The following is a 21,440-nucleotide window of genomic DNA, read 5'->3' on the forward strand; positions in this document are numbered from 1 at the left end:
AAAAAGGAGCGGGTACGCGTATTACTATCCCAATACATATTCAATAAGGTTTCTTGGTTGTCAGAAATTATCACTTAAACTATTGCATGTTGAGCTAGTGCCCACCTAGCCGCCTCTGATGAAATCTATCATTCTTCAGATTCTCTTTAAAATTCGACTCTGGTCACTCGTAACTTGCTGGGTGCATCGACGGACAATGTTTTGCGATAAGAAGCGGCCTTGAATAGCGTGAGTGAGTCACTTTGAACGCGAGCAAGCTACGCTACCAAGGTTGTCTGCCTTTGAAAACCAAGTCATTTTTTTTCACCGTTTCCGAACGCGATTGCTATTGTAGAAGTATATATTCTCACAAAAGAGCAAGAAAGAAAATTAGATGTTCTCCCGTCGTTTAAAACCAAATATTATCTATTAAACGAAAAGTTCACGATTGTCAATAAACCTATCTGAGCATAAGGTGGATGTAAATAATAAATTTAATACAAAGATTCTCCAAAATTTATCTCCCACTGTCTACGTCACTAACGTCAGGCCAGTATCCAGGGGGTCATGGGGGCCATGCCCCCCTCGAACCGTGAAATATTTAAATGTGAACCTATCAATAACTACGAAAATAACATCGTCGATTTTAGAAACGTGTAAACATTTCAATTTTGTTCTTACATAAATGAATCTGTTTCTTGCGCAAAAAGTCTTCAGGCTGCATATTGGATGGTTTTAGTTTTATAATGCAAGGCTAGCAGACGTCCGATTCACCGATTTAGTCAGGACAGTGCGCTACTTTCAATCCCTGTCCCGACTTTTTCGAACTGCAATCGTGATGCGAGAATGTCTCTTTGTTATTGTTGTTTTCTTAACTCACAATTAGACATGTTCTTTATTGTAATAATAATTCCTAGTACGCAACATTTAATTTATAAATATATTATTTTCTAAACATAGAATTATCATGACTTTTGAATCGCGCTCGCACTATTTGAACTATTGTGTAATATCTGTCTCTCTCTCTCATACACACACACACACACATATATATATATATTTGGGTCTGGCCACTCCCTCAAAGAAATCCTGCGTACTGGCCTGGTCTACGTCAATGACAGAAATGCAAGCAATACTTTTATTTATATTTAACCCAATGAAAGGAATGTGGAAGAATTTAAAAGAAATAAGAAAGAGCGGAACTACTGTTGCTCTACTTTAAAAATTGTTGTCCTTCGAGGAAGCAAAATAAGAAGGATTTACTCCAGCACCTTAACACAGTGTCCCACGAGTCTCTCTTGACCAATACTGTCAAATGTGAAGAATAAAATTTTCCGCCTGTTTACGTCTAACGTTGCGCAGATTTGGTAGTTCGCAAACGGTGTAATTATTTCGTGTTACCTTACGCAACAGCCAATACACTTCATAAGACTGTTTTGAACACCAGACTTGCGCCAGTAAACAAGCATTTCGTCTGTTGCAGTATCACAGGAAAAGAACATCGTCCTACAATGTTCAAGCCTCTAGATATTTTTCATTAATAATGTCTAATCACAATAACTCGCATTTTCACAACTACCAATATTCTCGTTTTTCTTCATCACTTCGAAAATTATTTCTCGAAGATATCTGCTATACTACAAGAAAGCAATCCAAAATTTAAAGTTCAACCACATGTATACCCAACTTCATTTACAATATTGGAGAGACAGAATACTTAAAAATTGTTGTTTCAATCGAAAGTAAGGGCGTGGTGAAGTGGTTAGAGTTCTTGAAAGCATTGATTGTGGTCCCAGGTTCGATCCTCCTTAGGAGGTGTTCTTTTTTTTTAATTCTCCTTTTATTACAAACAAGACCATGGTAACATTAATTGTAATAGCAGTGTATAGTAGCTACATTGTTCTGCAAATGGAATTTTAAAAAAAATAAACAAATAAATGAATTGACACACGTTCAAAGGGATATTTTCATGTATAAGATCGTGAATTATAATACTTTAACGATAATTGTGTACTGCTTCAAAGACATTGACAAATATTAATGAAATAACTATTTATATTTGTGGAAATTCAGGACATACTAATTTTACCCCTTTTCCCACTCGAGTTCAATGCAAGGATACCTCCGCAAATATCGAATGAAAAGTTCTCATCATGTGCAATTCTCCATTAAATGTTTTCGCCGAGTCGTACTACCTTCGTTTTCTTTGTTACAAACAAGTATTGTTTGCACATTACATGTAGGAGGAGAGTTGCATCTACATTTCACATTGGTCAGCTCCTTCTACTTACTTTCAGGAGCGAAAGCTTGTAGTGTAGTGTTTAACGTTCAGGACTGTCAGTCTGATGGTCGTAGGTTCAAACCCTTCCGGTGGCAGATAATTTTCGTAAGTTTTAGACCTATCCCATTGTGTTCATTGTTCACCCATTGTGAAACGGAATGATTCAGTTTGGAATTAATGATGGGGTGACGGGAAATATTAAATTACAAAATCTCCATTTCAACGAACCGAGAAGTGGACAAAAATTGGATAATTCTTATAAATATTAAAATTACATTCATGTTTTTAGTGGTATAATCGCAGGTAAAATCAAAGATCTTACATGGAAGATTTTACCTTGCTCTGAACTAAGCCAAAAAGGCATTTCGCACCGATTTAATACATTCTCCAATAGATTTCCAAATGTTATTGAATGTTTCATGTCGATAATTTGACCAATGCATCAATTCTTGACGCTGAGACGATATTTTCTGCTACTACCTCGTCTCTTCAGTACCTTCTGTTCTTCTCTTCTCCTTCTTCTCTCCCCTCCTTCTGCCCTGCTTTTATCTCATATCGCCTTCCCTACTTTTCTCGCATCTTATCTCCATCCCACTCCTCGTATCTCCTTTCCTGTCTTAGATTTCCGACTCCACGCACTTTTCTCCTCTTCTTTTCGTTCTTCCCTTTTTCTCTCCTTTACTCTACTCTCCACTCTTCTCTCATCTCGTTTTCCTTCTCTTTTCTCTTCTTTGCTCCATTTTCCTCATCTATCATAGAATATTTTTCCATTCTCCTCACTACATCTCCTCTCCTCGTCTATCCTCTCTTTCTTCTCTCCTCTACTTTTCCACTTCTCCTCTCGCTTTCTCTTTCTCCTGTCCTTTGTCACCTCTCGTTTTCTCTCACCTCTTCTCCTTTCTGTAGACTCATCAGCGATGAAATGCTAGAAAACCTATAATTTTTCTTGCAGAAAGAATTTTGTCACTTGCGATATAATATTGATATTTTTAATACTTTTTACACACTAATACTTGTTTTCATTTCTTTCGCGTATTTTATAAATATTTATTGTGCATGTGGCAACCCTGAAATTGAGCCTAACTCTACACGCAACCCACCAACACCTTGTGTAAATTGGGTTGCCTAGTTTAAAATGTCGTTGTCCTAAAACTTTTGAGAGACACTGTACAATGAAAAATTCAAATAAACACGACTGTAGTGATCACCATTTAATAAAGCAATTACGCACGATTGAATCGCTTCTGCAGGATCGCAACATTTAGGCGTACATCTATAAATGTACAAATCTACAGAAACTGAATTCTCTTCTTTGAACTGACGCCTTTTTCCTATCAAACTGCTATTCTGTTCAAGTCTCTACAATGACGGCGTCTCTTTTTCATGTTCGAAAAAACACAATTCTAGAAACTCATTGTTGAAAGGCTACATTTATACAAACACTGGATGCAATGCCGCTCTTGTTTTAATGTAACAATTAAATGTTTACATAGCGCTCCAAGGTGGAAGATAAAAAAAAATAATGGTAATATATTTTCTTTGAAATTTTGTTCGGAACATATGGTCCCCGTAAAAAGGTACATGCACTTCAACTTTCATTGTATTGTACATCAGGACATAATTTGAAATTCATAAATTCTTTCCTTATGTGTGATTCCCACACCACAAGAGTTAACACATCAAAGTTTCATGAAAATTTTCTCATTTTTGTGTTCAGGTTCTCTTCCCTTAATTATTTTATGCATATGTCAAATGCGTTTGGGGGAGGGGCCTAATGTCTGGTTCTGGGGGAGCTTAGCCCTTAGCCCCTACCTAACTACGCCTATGACTGTAAGTCCAGTCTCGATTAGCCTATCTGTGCATAAAGTGAACTAAGACATCAATTCAATTGATCAGTATGTCATTGAATATTGTTCTAGTCAAGTGTAATAGTCATTTTATATTTTTATGTCTTGCATTTTAACAGAGTGAATTGGTATAATTTTTTAAAGTATCAACGTACCAGTAACTCCAACTTTCTTGATGAAATATTAGTTTGATTCCAAACAATCCGTAACATAGACAGTGACCCATAATTTTACACCGAATCAGCGAACAGTGTATTCCTTGGTAACGATTAGATCTTCGTCAATGTACAGATATGTGCACTCCCGTCTCTTAAGAATTCGTTGCGATCAGCCAAACGTGGCAGATAAGCTTGGAAGCTTGTTTGCTGTACTGTGCAACACGTAACACATATTGAAGCAAGTAAAGAAGCAAAACTTATTCTGATTATAATAGATTTCCGCCAGAAAAATCATATTCCCCGTAAGCATCATCCCCGGATCCGCCACGGCCCTGCAAATGCATTCTTCTCCAATGGATTGTTGTGCTCATAACGCCGTTCTAGTATACCTAATCATGGTTCAGTCTGCTGGAACGAATTCGTGAAGATGGCCGCAGCACGATTTTTTTTTTTGGATGGAGCCGATTGCCTCAACAACTGACAGCCCTTGAGGTGGTGATCTGTCATCGGGTTGATGAGGGGTGCGTTAATAGACGCGTAAGTTGCGTGGCCAAGCTGGGATCCGCCCACGGCTCTGAAAGATGAGGATGAATGGAGTAGACATGAAGCCCTTTCGGCTCGAGAAAGCTGCATTAGGACGTTAGAGGTAAAAAAACAAGAATGGAAGAGGAATTCCGTAACTTTTCTCAATTCCTGTAACCAAACGACCTGCTGAAGTTGATTTCAGTCTGCAGTTTTCGTTGCACAGATTATTTCATACAGTTGCTGGTTCGAATCTATGCCTCAGGCCCGTACCCAGGATTTTTTTGAGGGGGGCCAAGCCCGAAACCTTGGTGATATATATATATATATATATATATATATATATATATATATATATACACACACACACACACACTAGTGTCCAAAATTAAAGCAACAAACAGAAATCCTTTCCTCGTGTGATTTTTTTTTGATAAATTTGCCAAGTTTAACCTGTTGCTATCGTGATTTTTTTTGTTCATAAATTCTGGCACATTAAGGTTAGTTTGTTTTCTATCTTAAACCAGTTGTCTATGACATCATAAATATTACTATCACCTGATCGTATTATGTGGTCAAATAGACACACGGGAAAGAATATATATACACACACACACACATGTATATATAAATTGTCAGGAAATATATGTCAATTATTAAATAATTAATTAATATCATTAATTAATTAATTTATTTATATATATTTATAAACATATATAAACAAATTAATTTGCTACATTTAAACTAGTAAGATAGGTGAAATGTTTTTAATAAGTGTTAGATATTATTTAATTATTGCTTTTTATTAAAAATGATAATTACATTTTCATACCTTTATTGTGTTATGTTTTTATAATGGTGTAAATCTATTAATGGTCTCTCGAAAGGAAATATTTCCTTAGAGTTGTAGCCCAGGACGAGAATGATTTTCGTACCCTCTGCACCGAATTTGCACGCCCCCCCCCACCCCTACCTAGATGTAGCTGGCATACTTAGACATTGTAGAAATTTAATGCACTTACTCTTTTCCGTTGAATCCGATGAAAAGAAAACTTAGCATTCAAGAAATGTGGCTAATAAAAGGACAGTTGGTTGTGCATCCCATACCATCTTCATTGAAGCAGTAGTGTGTGGAGGAGGAACAAAAAATTAGAAACTTTAAAAATACATTAGTTTCGTAGTAAATTAACATGCAAATGCTACGTTTTTTCTCCCGACGAAAGTAGGTGAGAAAAGTGACAAGTCGGTCTAATCTCTGTGTTCCAGGGGCCTAGGGTGACAATGACAACCACCTTCGCAGCTACGGCTTCATTTTTACTAGTCCAATTTGATATAATTTTAAAATCTTATCTATGACTGTAGAAGTACGTTTTTACCTCATGCTGTTACCAAACCTAAAGAGAGAGAGAGAGAGAGAGAGAGAGAGAGAGAGAGAGAGAGAGAGAGAGAGAGAGAGAGAACAAGAGATGTATGCAACATTCACACACGGGCTGACATCATTCTTTGTTATTCCTTCTTTGTATGTGTTTATGATGCTATTCTTAGTAAAGTATGTTTGAAGTCCAAAATAATTGCTTATCTTTGGTGTTATATCACAAACTCTTATCCCTCGGAAAATTTTAATGAGGGGAAAAATTTAATAGAACAAGATCGTGAAAGATCTTGTGAGATATTTCCCCCCTTCCGCCATGGGAATTCGTACCCTCAATGTGACCTTCAACGCTGTCGAATTATCCTTATAATGAAGATCATGCCTGAATGTGAATTAACCACAAAAAGAGGACATTTTCTCATCAAGACTGCAGTTCGAAAAAAGTCAAAACAGGGAGTAAATATGGTGAACTGTCCCGACCAATTTGGAACATTTAGTAGCTTCGCATAAATGGTTATAAAACTAAAATTACTAAATGTAGTATCAGACTTCTGAAGTCTGCCTCTCTTCAGAGACAACCCATTCATTTATACAAGAAAATCTAAATTCTTGCAAAATCTTAAAAAGTATCCATGTTATTTTTGTAGGTTTGCATCAAAATATTTCATGGCTTGAGGGGGGGCATGGCCCCCTTCCTGGGTACGGGTCTGCTATGCCTGGTTCATTTCCTCTAGCTATCAGCGAAACTCTGATTAAGAGCGCCGCAAAATTAGCAAATACCCACACTGCTCTAGTTGCGACATAACTTTGCATCGCGATATTTTTGTCTCTATTTTATTGAGTGTTCCCCAGCATACAAGAGGTATACCAGTAACGAATATCGGGCACACAAAGTCAGTTGAGAGTAGAATTTTTCAGGACCTATTTCAGGGTTAGTGGAGCGTACGAGTCTTGAGCATTGTCCGATATAATCTGGAGCAAACGAAGTATCTGTTTTTACATCCCAGTGTTTGTGTTTTTTGCTTTTAAATCTCGCGTCGCTTTCCTGACTATTTAGGCGACGATGAGGAAGAATAGTGATTAGATGCATTTGATGAATTAGGTCCTCTCGCAAGTGCTTAGGTCGGGACTCGAACCTGGAATCATCGGCGAGAGAGATCGCGGGTGCATCAATCAACGCACCCGCTTACCGTGGCACAACATCCCCACGTTAAACAAGCTCAATATCAGTTCGAGAGATGGGCATATGCGACCGACCAATGTTAGATTTTTGAAAATAGAGTGCAACACGAGCTTAACCGACGTTATTAGTCCACAGGGGCGCTGAGTTGTCAAAATTATTGGGGGGGGTCTCTGATCACTGAAACAAATTAATGAATGACTCACTCTCTCCCTTTTTTAAGTTTTGGCCTCAGTGTTCGGAATCTCATAAAAGCCCATAAATTCCTCAAAAATATCAAAATTTTTCACAGTTCTAATGCAGAATATTAATTGTCCACGGATGGATATGTCACAAGTTTCGTCAACCATATTAGCAAAATATTCCCGACTTTTAATATCTGCTACCACGGAGCGCAAAACAGGTCTCCCTAATATATCAATGATCTCGTTCTGAATGTCATGTGAGAGCCATTTGTAGCCCAAAAGTCCCATCCACTACCCTAGTTCATGCACATAGTCTTTTGAAACTCTTTTTCGTAAAAATTTTACCAATACTCATAATTACATACTTAGTATGGTAATAAGTCATGTGTTTTGCTGTCTCTGGTTATAGCCCCCCCCCCCAAAGTTGATGGTTTAGCGGTCTCAGCCGCCCAAATTGATGGTCTAGAACATTTCAAATGTGTATTTAAAGTTAAGTTCATGTGGCACAATTCAGAGTAAACTTTACAAGAGAAGCAAATAATACTTTAGATCCTCTAAAGCAAAATTATTTGGGGGCTCTGCCCCCACATCGTTAACATTGGGGGCCTCAAGCCCCCCCCCCCCGCCAAGCCCCATGGAGTCGGCGGGTATGTTGTGTGAAGACCATTGGAGTGTCCCTATTTTGAACATCGGGTGTAACCGTGAATATTTTCATGTTTCATATCCGTGGATTCCAACCGTTGATGTTGAGGCAGGGAAGGTGGTAATGCCCAGCGTTCGATACCGAATGGCAAACAAATAACGTACGAACTCTTTTATGCCTGTAAATGGTCCATTTTTTTCTTTACTCGAGTTTCGGGATAAACGACCTTTGCCTGAGCGAGTTATATGTGTTTAAGTGCGTGACGGCGCTAAAAATCTGATTCTTTTAAACCGACCGACAGAGCTGACCCTATGTCCACTCGACTGTGAAGAGTGGCTCGTGACTTGAAGATCGTTCACGATTTCCTCCTCTCCTTCGTCATAGTATACGAGAAAAATCTCTGAACGATCTGAAAAGTTTTACGTTGTGTTCATAGTGAAAAAGGAAGATCCTCATTAATTTACCAGATATTTATTGTGAATCGAATATTTAATTTCATATGTTGTGTTGCAATCTCAGCAGGTTTCTTGCTATTGTTAATGATGTAAGAAAGGGACTGCAAGTTGTGAAGTACCTGCACTTATAGTTTGTTAGCGAATGTGTTGGATTCCAAAAAGACTGAAAGAATATAAGGAAATACAAAAGAGAAAAACTGGAAGCCTGACTCATTCTACTAAGTCAAATCATTACGTGCAGGCCACTACTTTGAGTTGAACGAAATTTGGTACACAGTATCTTTAGACAAATATAAGAACCCATATTTTTAATTTTTGAAATGCCTACTCTGGTTTGGGATTTACAACACTTCAAAATTTGTCCCCATTTGATTCCCTCCCTCCCCTCCGGTATGACGTGCTCGGCTTTAACTTGTATTTTTCACACTCATAAACAATTATCAACACACAGTTTTGAAATGAAATACAAAATATCTGTTCCGAATTTCGTGAATATGACATGGAAAAGAAGTTATTGATCCAACCTTTGCATTTTTTGAAAATACACTTTTCTAATTTGTAACATAAATTTCGTGCATTTGAAGACATTTGGTTGTATTTTACATGGGATATTCAAGATCCATCGGCTATCTTGTACACGTGCCCATTGTTGTGTCGAAAGTTGTGGCGGGAAGAGAACTCTGTTATACCTCACGGACTATTTCTATAAAGTGGACAGAAATCTCAATCAAGCCTGGAATACTCGACAATAACGAAAGTACCAATGCAGTTAGTTCACTACAGCACAAACAGAACAGCTTGTCCAACAACAGGTACAGAATAGACACAAAAAAAAAGAAGTCGAAGAGGGCAGTGTGTCGGAACCAACAAGAAATGCAGGATTAAAATACTGAACACTTACAAATTATTACAACAGAGTGGAAAAAGAGGACCCGATAACAAGAACAGATCGCAAATAATGTTAGAACAAGCAATCATGCGTGAAAGAGACCTTGAAAGCATGTGGGCGAAAACTTGAAGCAAAAAAGACTGAATCCGAGGGCAGGCATCGAACCGTAACAAATATTCCAGTAGACTTTTGTTGAAGAGAAGAGACTTTGAACGAAGCCATATTCATTAGACCAAACCTTACATTGCAAATCGTCTTGTATAAAGTACTGTATGGCACGTGGTGTAATGGCGTCCCTACAAATATAAACTGAGTGGCTTACGAGTGTAATATTTTACCATAATAACATATCAGATCGAATAATAATTATGTATAAGCGCCCAAAATACCATTGCAGATGTCGCATTTCTTCATCCAGTCCAATGTTCCCGTCAGTTTTGCTTTTGTGCGAATCTAAACCTCCTGGATACAAACCACAAGATTCCCTTTGTATTTTTTAGTTATTTATATTTTACTCTGTTTTTCTGATTATTTAGACTAACCGTGATGATAACGTAAAATTGATGAATGGATATTCACAAAGGAAAATGCATGCCCACGTCTCCGTCTATGGCGAGAATAAGTTCAGCATTGTTGACAAGAATAACGTCTCACGTATTTGTTTCTTTATGTACAACATTTATTTACACTTCTACCCTTCGCCGTATATAGGCTACATCTTTCCATAACAAATCCAATATCAACTGCTCGCGGTTGCCTTTTGCCCCATAACACAGAGAATTGCACCTATCAATACTTGACTCTACCAGCGCAACTCTCTGCGAGCATGGGATTCTGAGATATGAGAGCGTAACAAGTCGGAACCGGTATTTATACCTCCAACAAATGACCCGCCCCCCAATTGCCGGGGCAAGATCCTATTGTTACCTTTCAAACGGGGAAGCCGCTGAGGGAACACAAACGTTGGCTTCCCCGATTACCGAGCAAAAAGCAACCTAAGAACACGTACACAGAAATACACTTTTACATACATATTTCCCTTTTTGCAGCTGTGTGCGTAAAAGCCACACAGCAGCATTCAAAGCGTTCGCTCAAATTTATCGCCTAATAGTCCGATGGTGCCGGGTTAGGCACTATTCACCACATTAAACTGTAGGTCCAGACCCGATTAGCCTATCAGAAGTGCATAATGTGAGTATATTTCATAGCATGCATATTGAGATTTATTGAATGACTTGCTGAGAGCTAGGCATTTGGACTTGAGACATTACGTAAAAAAGATTGGCAACTCTGTATTTGAGACCACACTTCTTTTTTCACGAACGTAATCTTATTTGCGAACGTAGGTTGTGTAGTGTAAGTCAAGGCCGCAGGAATGACGTAGGATCCGTTGTTGACAAATGAATCCCTATGTACCAGCAACTGAGTGGGTGAGAGTAGGATGTTTGTAAAGAATGAACAGGTGGTGATCGCCTGCGACGTAGCACGGATGCCAACAAACAGGAGACTCCTGATGATAAGTAATTGCTGGAATGCATAGCTGTGTTCAGATAGCTAATGGGAATTTTTAGACGTAGATCATGGTCGATGAGGGGTAAAAAATAGTGCGGTATTTGTATCTTAGGAAAAGTACAAAATTAACGTACCTGAACAATTTTCCAGCTTTTTCTATGGACGATATACCCTACCAGGCTCCAGATTCAGCCTCTCCTACAGTAAAATCCTGGGTACGCTACTTGTGTCAAACTTAAAGCCCGTTTTATGCTCAAATAGGCTAATTGGGACTGGATCTATAGCTTGAAGTGTGATCCTAATCGCTATACAATGCGCCTCCACCGTGGTTCGAACGCTGGCTCGTGATTACAAAGTTGGTTTTTAAATCCAATCTATGCTCAGATAGGCCAAACGGGACGAAACCTACAGTTCAAAGTAGGATCCGAGCCGCTGTGCAATGTGCCTTCACCCTAGGTTGAACCCGGTACCACTTCATTACAAGGCGACAGCGTAACCACAACGCTATCGGGATAGCTCCTAAAATATTTAGACACGTTTATCCTCTTTCCAAGACCCAATTTTCCGGCTTCCGTGGTGGTGTGGTAAGCTCAGCGCGCTACGACGCGGGGTTCAAATCCCGTTCTGGGCGTGGGTGTTCTTTGTGAGTTTCCCTTCATCATATCATCACCCCGTCTTCACGATTAGACAAATATGGTAGAAAAGCGCAGTAAACTAAATCAATCAATCCCAATCCCCGAGAGTCAATAGAAATAAATAAACAGTTTTTAATTGTCAGAAACTGCAGTTAATCATAACAAAAAAGTGTTCTTTTAATTTTGAAACTCGGAAGTAATTTCACCACTTATTATTTACTGCAGACCTTGACTAAAATATAAATCTCTTAGAACTCGAGCCCGGGTTCATCCTCTGAGCCATAGAGCAAGCGTTATCTGTGTGAGCTGTTTTACTATTTTCAGCGGTGTAACACTAGCAGCACGGTATGGTTGAAACATGGTCCGAGTCGAGTCACATTTTTCATTCAGTTTTCCATGTGTGCTCCCTAAAATTGAATGTAAACGTTATTATTGTAAATGCGTAAATAATTGTATTGTATGAACCAGTTAGCAGGTTTCTCTACGCATTGTTTGAATTTTTTGAATTTGAATTTAAAATTTTGGGTGCGTCAGCACTAAGGCTATTTTGCACCCGTCACAGTATACGGGATCCAGCCCCTTATCGTTACAAATTACAACTCTAACGTTGCAGAATTAAAAGCATAAAATATTAAAATGTTCTGACTTTCGTTAAAAGCTGAGGCTGCAAAGGGGCACTCAGCACACATAAGGACAAAAGAACAGGACAAAACAAACAAAATTATACTGGCCATGGGGCCAGTCGCCAGAGCTTCGTTAGTCTTTAGTCCAGGGTGTACTAACGTGGAAGTGAAGTTGACATTTGAGTGTACTACGTGGAAGGTCACCCCTTACACCCCTCTACGTATTGTATTCTGAAATGTACTTATTAAATATAATTATACATCTGAGGAATTCTTCAGTATTATATATTATTTTGTTGATCTGTATCACTACAACTTTGAGGAGATAAAGTTTCCCTGTAAGATAAATTACTTAACACATTAATAATACAAAAATTGCAAAAGGTTTCGTATTTTACTGATGTTAGGCCTATCACCTTGTATTCAAGAGTTTCCGAGTTCGATCCTCATTAGGGAAACAAATTTATGGTTGGGATCTCTCGTCTCACGTTACACTCTAGGAGCAGTCCGTGTTACCTTTGGGCAAAACCTGACATATTATTTTCCATACTTTTATCGTACGGTATCTTTTAATCTTATAATTTCATTTGTGATACTGACAATGAGAAGGTGTATTCTTTTGTTAGTTAACGATTGGATTAGAGGTCATGTATGTCATTGATGTGAGTAAAATATCAACACCATTTCGCATAACTTGAATGTGTTTTTACTTTGAATAGCAACGCTTCACATTATGGGTGGGAAAAATTGCTTCCATTAAATAGTTGAAAATTGTTTAGATTTCCGGTCACGAGGAGGACCTTTAACCATTCATAAAAGTCACTTGTCATCCTCTCCGATCCCGGACAAGGTTTGTGATCACAACATGTGCCGAAGTTTTTCATATATTTTTGTTGTTCGTGAATCCCATATTTAGCTTCTTATAAAAGTTAAGAGTTATTGTATCGAATCTTTCACATTACAATACTCGTCCACTCCGTTATCATGGAATTAATACCTCTGTAGGTATTATTACTTCAATCTAATCTAAGAGTTCAGTTCTCTCTTCAGATGGGACTATCTTCTTCCTGGTGGAGAGTCTGTCGGCTGTAATGAAGGAATGTCAGAAAGTACGAAGCTCTTTTTCGTTCCCCCGGTCTAGTGGTTAATTTTCCCCTCCTGGAGTTGAGTGCTCCCTGTGGGACATTGAATGAGAGATTCGGATCGAGCACACGCACCAGTCTCGTTTTCGTACCATAAAGCGTCATAAATACTGCACTGTTCCAATAATCAAACATACTGAATACAAAGACACTATAACGATTATCGAGGGACTACTCAGTAGAGAAGACTTTCGGAATTAAGTGAGATCGACTGAAGTTAATATGTGATAGACTGTTGTGGATGGAATGAATCCCTGACGATTCGGAAAATGCAGGACATGGAGGAGGGCGGCTTCAGAATGGGGGAGGTTCATTGTGGAGGGTAGATTTCGTGAATATTTTATCGTTCGTTACTCTCACTCTACCCCATTGCAGCTGAAGTTCCATTAACGTTAACTTTTGAGAGTGCAATTATCTGCCTACAGGGAATATATGTAACTTTTACCTTGCGATTATTTTTGTGCATTTGCGGAAATATGAAACGAATGTATATTTCTGGCCACGGAAACGAGGTTTTCGTATTTGTTGAAGAAAAATGCAAATCTAGAATGTTCACATTATCATTTACTTAAACATGAACCCACAGACACATTTGCAACATTTGCATAGCATTTGCATGCATTGCAAGAATTATCCTTACAAAAAAATGTAAACGAATTTTGAAATTAGAAAAAATGAACGCTTATTTGTTTAAAATTACGATTTTTTAATTAATTTTATTTTAGATTATTTCTTTTCAGTCTTGCCTTGACGGTTGGTTGTGTGCTATGCAGTCACCTGCAATAAAAATCGACGCTATGTGCGTTGCCTAACTCTACGGCGACGAGCGAGCTTCAATAGCAAGTTTGGCCATTCCCGTGCAGTTAGACAACACACATAACTCATTGCATGGAAGCCAGTGTGTTAGGATCTGGTTGTTTCATTTTTTATTGCTGGTAACTTTACATTTCTTCACTTGGAGTACTTATATTCTAAATACCCGTAAGTGCAATTTGCAAGCAAAAAACAGTTTCTAAATGTTAGGAAATGATATTTTTTCGGAAAGGAAAAATAGAAGTTTCAATCCTGATACTCTCTTTAAATGTGCCCCTTCGCACGCACAAACCCACACGCCTCTTAGACTCCAAGGACTCAATAAGAAATAATGTATTGAACTAACAAACATACTACCGATTTTAATCCTTTTACGAGGTTTGGTACAGATGTCATTGCAATAGTTTGAATGCAGTGACACGACTGAGAAATATACCTCGAGGTATCAAAGTCCGGAAGTTAGTTGATAGGATATTATTCTACGGATTTGCCCGTTAAAATTTTCATGCCTTCGCGTGGGGGATCGGATGATTTCTGGAATGCAGAATGTGCTGATCCCCTCGTTTTCAACCTTCCCTTCTGATTTACAACACGTGCGTCGCCGAAATGGATGGGGGGAGCTGGCTTCCCCCAATTCTTGGCGAGAGGTACATAAATTAAGCATCGATACGTCAAAAAAGAAAGGGAGGGAAGTGGCAGCGGGCTGATGCATTCACTGTTGCTTTCAATGAGCAAGACTCCGCAGGCGTTCGCTTTGATCCGTTCTGTTCAACGTGCTCAGGGTCTAAATGCAGACCCGCAACCCAGATCGGGGAAATTGAAAGTGAAGCCTGGGGGAGTATTTTCAGACTTTCGAAAAAAAGTGACCTCCTTGACGTATGGTTAATCAAGTAATTAATACCCGGAAACGGTTTCCTTTTTTGCATCTCCATGTGGGGTTGCTTGGTCTAAGGCAACGACCCGTTACCTTGCCAGCCCGATTTTAGTTGCTCGTTGATAAATCAAATTTGAAACGCAGCGATCGCGACGAGACACACACTAAGCGAGTCACAGGAGCATGTATTTTTAACAACACCAACCTTAGTTAAAAGTTTCATAAATCTCATCACTCCCTTATTAAGAAAAGATGAGAATGTACACACCAATAAGACAAGCTAGATCATAGTAGTAAGTATAATCAGTTTCATGTCAGCATCTTGAACAATCTGTCCTTTTCTATGTTTTTTCCTCAAATTAAGTCATTTGCATGGAGTAATTACTTTAACTTTGATTACAGGATATATAAATGATGGTGACAAAGTTGTTTCGTGTTTAGCCATTCCCCTTGGATGGTATACAGACATGAACACTGAAAACAGCAGGGCTATTGAGAAAAACTAGTAACATTTTCTCAAAGCCTCATGGATTGTTAAATGTAAAGAAAGAGAAGTACTGTGATAGTTTTTTGGAACTTTCGACCTTCGAAGGAACGATGGACGTAGATCGAAAAATCGTGGTTGCTAAAAAAAATCACCGAATGACCAGGACACGGCCACGAAAATGGCCAGTGGACTTACATTAGGATTATTTTGGTAGCATTCGCTTATCAACGTACACAAGATAAGAATTAAATAATTTTTTGCATGTTCAAGCATCAAAAACACGCTAGTAACATTCGGAAAGTCTGAAATTCTCTCCCCTTTCTTGATAAAACATTCTTAAACATCCAAAACAGATTTTGGTTCTAAATTTCGGAACAACATATTAAAAGTTTTCTCGTATAAAGGAAACCAAATATTTAGTAATCGTTTACAGATACGATAGGATTGTATCAGTCCGAAATGTTGCTTTGCTTTCAGCAGTTCATGTCATGCTCAGAGCAAGTTACTGTATATAGATATAAATTAAATAACATGTTACCAGCAGTAAGTAACCTACTTTGTTCCATCTTTAAAGCAAATTTCTGTGTCACGAGGTAAATCTAACACCAACCCATCATAGAGCACAGATTTTCAACTTTAATTCTTATGACCCTTCTGATTGTTATTAATTGCATATGCTAGTATCTTAATAATTATCTGATGGATGTCATTTATCAGCTCTGAATATTACAGCATAATTGACGACGATACATTAATCCGTGCCATGTGAAATCTCCGAGCTTATTTTTAAACGTCACGCCCAATAAAAATGAGCCTTTACAAACCGGATGTGGCGAATTGTCTTTAGCAAATTTCCGAAAGAAAATGGCTAGCATTTATCACGTTTAAGGCATCGTTCGTGGCAACAGAGCTCACATTAGGTGTGGCAACAGAGCTCACATTAGGACTTTGTTTGTCACGAACAAATTTCACCTACAGCGCAGTATTGTATTTACCTCATTTGCAACAAGCATTACATAATGACATGCAAGACGTTAAGCAAGAATTCTAACGGAGAACCACCACAAGTGGATGATGATTGTTTCATAAGCAGGAAAACCTCAACCACGATAATCTGTCAAGCACAATTCGATCGTATCGGCAGTAAAATTTCTGTATTTTCGTATCAGTTGAGCGGTTAACATTTTCCTTGAGATCAGCATGCAACTGTACACTGTATTCATACATGTGACATGTGCGTTTTGATGTAGGTTTTTCTGGTCAATTTTTGACTTAATGACGTAGTCACACACATATACGTCGTGTTTCAAGGTCATAGGTTTCCACCGTCATAATGATGTTATGGGTGTTCAATTCGTAAATAGATTCAAGATAGAGTACTGCATTGGACCACTTTCGCTCGAAAATACTCGATTGGATATCTCATGCTCGAGCGTAATTCGCTCGAATATACAGGGTGTCATTTTAATGGCGCCCACGGACCACGGAAACGTATAGAGGACATCAAAACAAACAACTTTTCTCAGTAACATTTTTCTCGTTGGTGGGTCGATTCGACGCTACAGCCGTTCAAAAAAGACCGTTTTGCCGCCTGTATGCTGGCAACCCAACACAACATTTGATCGTATCTGTGACGTCATATCCTGCGCAGAAACAGTGCACGGCAGGGTTGCAAGGAACACACACATTTTGTGAAAAATTACAAACTACCAACCACATTATTAGTTTTAAAACGAAGCGAGAAACGCGCCCAGTAGACTGAACATCATGGCCTACCAGCCAGAAGATCAGCAGTCATCTAAGGAAAGGGGGAAGTGAACCAACGATATGGGAAATGGTAAAAAACGTATTCAAAATGAAGTGTCAATATCGGATTTTGTCTCAGCCTACATGTCAAATATAATCAACAATAAATGTTATTGGACTTACAGCTTACATGTGGCTGTTTACGCCCAGCTACATGTCAATTATACACTATGTGGAAGAAATTCATTGGACACCCCCGGTTTCAACTCTGAAAGAAACTCCTCATAGAAAAGAGAGTACAGACGCATATTCTGTTTATGAACTTCCTTATGAACATAAACATTAGACTTGTCACTGTGAAGGACTTTTAATTCAATTGAAACTTCACACTGTAAATTGTTCGCGACAACCATTCATAATGCGCAGCTCTTGGTGGATGTATCCGATTAAAATCGTGTGCAATGGCATGCGAACTTTTCTCCCTAGACATCACTTTGATCTCGATGCATTACCGACGCGCTAAACAAATTTTAAGGCGTTTTTCCAACACCTCGAAAAGGAGCAAATTGGTTCAAGAATTCAGTCATAACTTTTTTACTGGTTAAAGATACGTCGAAAAAACCTTCACCATTGCACTTCTCGTGAAATTCTAGCCTGATTTGATATATCATATCACCCCCTTCCCATTTAAAATTCTGAAGTTGAATTCAATATGGCGGACATCAAGATCGCCACCGACCGCGCGGGTAGCGTCAATGTGGTTCCCCCTTGGCCTGGCATCGATTGGTCATCACCATTTCCTCGTTGCGCGCTGCAGTGGCCTTGTACCGAGGGTGTTAAGTGACGTTTTGAGCCACCCTGTACTTCGGATAACTTGTTTTGCAGCTAAAACATCATAGCATGCAACCGTGTATAATTCAGAACGCCGAACCGAAGAAAGTAGGTTTGGGGGGAGCGACTACCGACCGAATTTCAATGAAAAAAGAACATAAAAATTTGGAATTTGCCCCCTCTTCTCCCGCTATTTGGGAAGAAGGCGCGAACTTTAGTATTCTTTTCAAAGAATGGACATTTTTCAAGAGAATGAAACATGTTTCATGTTCTTTGGTGCCATACAAGTTGAATAATAAGCCAAAATGTAATTATTTTTTTTTAAGAAAAATAGGTAATTTGCATTTTTGGAGGAAAATTGTTATAACTCTGGCACTATGGGAGCAATCTACTTCGTATAAGTTTTGTTTTTCAGCTAAAACATCATAGCATGCAACCGTGTACAATTCAGAACACCGAACCGAGGAAGGGGGATTTGGGGGCGCGACCACCAAATTTCAATGAAAAAAAAACCAACATAAAAATATGAAGTTTACCTCCTCTTCTCCTGCTATTTTGGGGAGAAGGCGCAAACCCTAGTATTCTCTTCAAATAATGGACGTTTCCAAAGAGATTGAGACATGTTTCATGTTCCTGGGTGCCATACAAGTTGAATAATGAGCCAAAATGTGAAACTCTGTTCGGAAATGTGGCATGGATATGTTGCAAAGAGGGGGGAAGTTGGTCATCAATATGAATTCCCCAGGCTTGCTCCAGACCTGTGTCAGAGTTTCCACCCAAACATAAGAGTATGAAGGTCCAAAAAGCACATTCATTTCGTAATCAGCACCATGATACGATATGGTATCATCGGGAAAGTACGACCTTACTCTGATGATACCATATGGTATCATCAGGGGAGTAAAGGTTAAGCCTCTAAATATTACGTGGAAAATGCATTGAATTATAATTTTTTCTTGTCCATATTGGAGTAGTAAGGGGACAGAACTGTCAATAGATGGAGGGGATGGGAGTGGGTGGCGCCGTCCGATAGTTGTCGGACGTCGTAGTAAAGCATTTTGATGGACAAACTGAAGGAACATGGAAACAAATATGTTCCATTGATACATACGATTTTTGTCGAATATCGCCACCCGACAAAGTATCTCACTACAACATGCGACAGAAATTGCATGGACTGCAACATCCAACAAAAATCGTATGCATAAACAAGAAGAGCTTTAGACTTCAAATATGCTGCTGGAATTTTATTACTCTTCTGGCTCACTTCACCTTATTTAATGCAGCAGTGCTTACGAAGGTTTTCTTTCTTCATCCTGACGTATTACTGGTTTCGTACAAGTTAACATACGTTTACAATGACATTGCAATATTCTTAGATATCAAGAAGAATCCAACCAAACGGGATATATATTGAATACTATCACGAAAAAGTGAAACATAAATCTGCATTGATGAACGTTATAAAAATTGGCAAGTGCATGCTCCCAACCTGAAATTTACTGCAACACTAGTATTGCAATGAAATTAACGCCGTTCTCTGTCCTGTCTGTTTAAACTCGTGAGAGATGGTGTATAGTCTCTCACTGAGTGAAGTTAATGTCCAATATTATGAAATAAAATACTAATAATAAATACGTAAATATTAAAAATCGTATTTACTCGAATCATTCAATCATAAAAGCAAATCACTTTCTTCAAGAATTGACTTTTCTGCCAGCCCTACTAAATTTTCACTTTCCATCTACTGATTTATAGGAGGGGTGGCCAGAAAGTAATTTCCAATTAGTAGGTACATTGATTTTTCGCAAACGCCAAAACCGTGAAAAATGGTAATTGATGCGAAGTTATGTTTAGGAATGTGAAGTGATGTCTGGACACATTTTTCGCCTGTTCGAAATATCGAAATAATGCGAATTTGGCATAAAATGCGAATTGTTGGCGTTTTTAGCGATTTTTTTTAAAAGAAATGTCCTAAAACAATGAAAAATTCCATGAAATCCAACATTCTTGTCTTTTCTAGGCCATGTTTGTGTACATAGAACATGCAAGTTTTCCAACATTTTACTCAAGAGTAAACTATAGAGTTATACGTACATGGAATAAATCCGACAGTCACATTAAATCATTTATTTCCCACGTTTTTTTCAACTTCTATCAATGCTTCACAGAGCAAAGTGGCAGAGTTCTAACAGGAGATTGAGTTCGTATCTACCGTCACACGGGAGCCACATCTTCGTATTTGTCGTACGAGATATGTTTTGAATTACCAAGCTAAGTGCGGACTTTGGGTATTTGTCCAGCGAGTAAAAATGGAGCTCCGTCGTTAGGGCATCTGACTACTATGCGAGAGACCCGGGATCGATCCCCTGCTGGGGGGAGAACCGGGATGTTTTCCACCTATTCAAACTTCTCCGGCGCCCACCCAGCATCATATGAAGCTGGTACCTTGAGGAAACTTTGAGGGATATTATAACACCAAAGCCTTGTTTCCATGACATAAAAACTGAAGTGCAGGAGGCCTTAGAAAGATCGTTTCGCGGGCTTACAGCAGACGACAATATGGGGGGGGGTGTCTGCGAGAACCAATCAGGTCCGCGAATGAGCGAGCCCGGTTGCCACAGCTAGCTCGCTGCACCCTTCTGGAAGGCTGAAGGCCTGTTTGTTCGGCTGAGGAGCAGACGACAAGAGAGTATCGGCAATAGTGTTCGAGCGACGTCTGCTGTTAGCCCGCGAAACGCTCTTTATAAGGCCTCCTGCACTATAAAATGATGACCAAGGCAGAATTTTATTTTATTATAAAACATAAACTAAACGTAAAGATAAAGGTAGCCAGGAGTGTGGTGCTGATCACACCACCCCCACCTTCAGCCGTGATGAAGAAAGTGTGGGCCCCTAACTCCACACCCCTATACACCTTCATGGAAAAGTGCAGGGGAGCGCTTTACTTTTACTTCCTCAAAAATCTGTTCCAACATATCAAACTGTCACGAAAATACGTAGTCCATGTGACCTACAATTTAAAATAATCGTTTAAAAGCATAATGGAGTATTAAGTTTCGGTATATTTGTCAGATAAATGTTCTAAAACAAAAACGCGAATGTTGGGAAACGTAACACTAACAAGTCAAAAAAAGATAATGCAATCACGTGAGATTGATTGATTTTAATTTTTTGGGTGCGTCGCCACTTATGATGATTATGCACCCTTCAGTATATACGGGGAAAATTCCATTATCTAAAATCCTTACCTTAAAATTAAAAAG

General features: G+C 38.7%; 1 protein-coding gene across 5 annotated transcripts in view; it reads left to right on the top strand.

Annotated features, from left to right (window-relative positions):
- Positions 1-21,440, top strand: part of Miga (mitoguardin) — a 563,944-nt gene that overhangs the window by 205,989 nt on the left and 336,515 nt on the right. The window lies entirely within an intron of this gene.

Source organism: Lepisma saccharinum, chromosome 1 (assembly GCF_977018435.1).
Source record: "Lepisma saccharinum chromosome 1, izLepSacc3.1, whole genome shotgun sequence".
NCBI lineage: Eukaryota > Metazoa > Arthropoda > Insecta > Zygentoma > Lepismatidae > Lepisma > Lepisma saccharinum.